This window comes from Argiope bruennichi, chromosome 7 (genome assembly GCF_947563725.1).
Source record: "Argiope bruennichi chromosome 7, qqArgBrue1.1, whole genome shotgun sequence".
Taxonomy (NCBI): domain Eukaryota; kingdom Metazoa; phylum Arthropoda; class Arachnida; order Araneae; family Araneidae; genus Argiope; species Argiope bruennichi.
In genome coordinates, this window is record NC_079157.1 from 14,817,702 (window position 1) to 14,818,564 (window position 863).

Sequence of the window (863 nt, forward strand, 5' to 3'; positions counted from 1 at the left end):
TAGTTTTTTTTAAAACCTGTTTTCAACCGTTTATTTTAAACGATTCGTTTTATTTTCTTAGTGTTTGATGCATTTAAATTTAAACATTGTTAATGAATCGATCTGCTCATAATGAATCTAAGAAAATTTTGTTGACCAACTCTTGAGATATTACATAAATTAAAAAAGATATTCTTTAGTGCCCATAAAGTTTAAACGCTGAGTGACTCTATTTTCAGTAATCAGATTATAAAAAAATGCTTTGTTTCAGTAAAAAATATTATTATATTAATTGAAGATAAATTCTTTCCACTTTAATTTAAAGCATAAATTCTACCGTTTTCAACCGTTTATTTTAAACGATTCGTTTTATTTTCTTAGTGTTTGATGCATTTAAATTTAAACATTGTTAATGAATCGATCTGCTCATAATGAATCTAAGAAAATTTTGTTGACCAACTCTTGAGATATTACATAAATTTAAAAAGATATTCTTCAGTGCCCATAAAGTTTAAACGCTGAGTGACTCTATTTTCAGTAATCAGATTATAAAAAAAATGCTTTGTTTCAGTAAAAAATATTATTATATTAATTGAAGATAAATTCTTTCCACTTTAATTTAAAGCATAAATTCCACGGGTGCTAACAGAAAATGAGATTCCACTTTCTCTATTTAATTCATTCAAGAGAAGCTTTGTAAAACATATTACGTTATGACTGAAGGCCTTTATAATATTATGAATGAATTATATGATAATCAGAATTTGAAGTTTTAAAATATTTTGATGAAGAAGCTATTAAAGTAGAAATTGCATAAAATATTTAATTATTAAAATTTTAACCAACATTAAGATTGGCGAACCGGCTGGTCGCCAAAGGCGGCT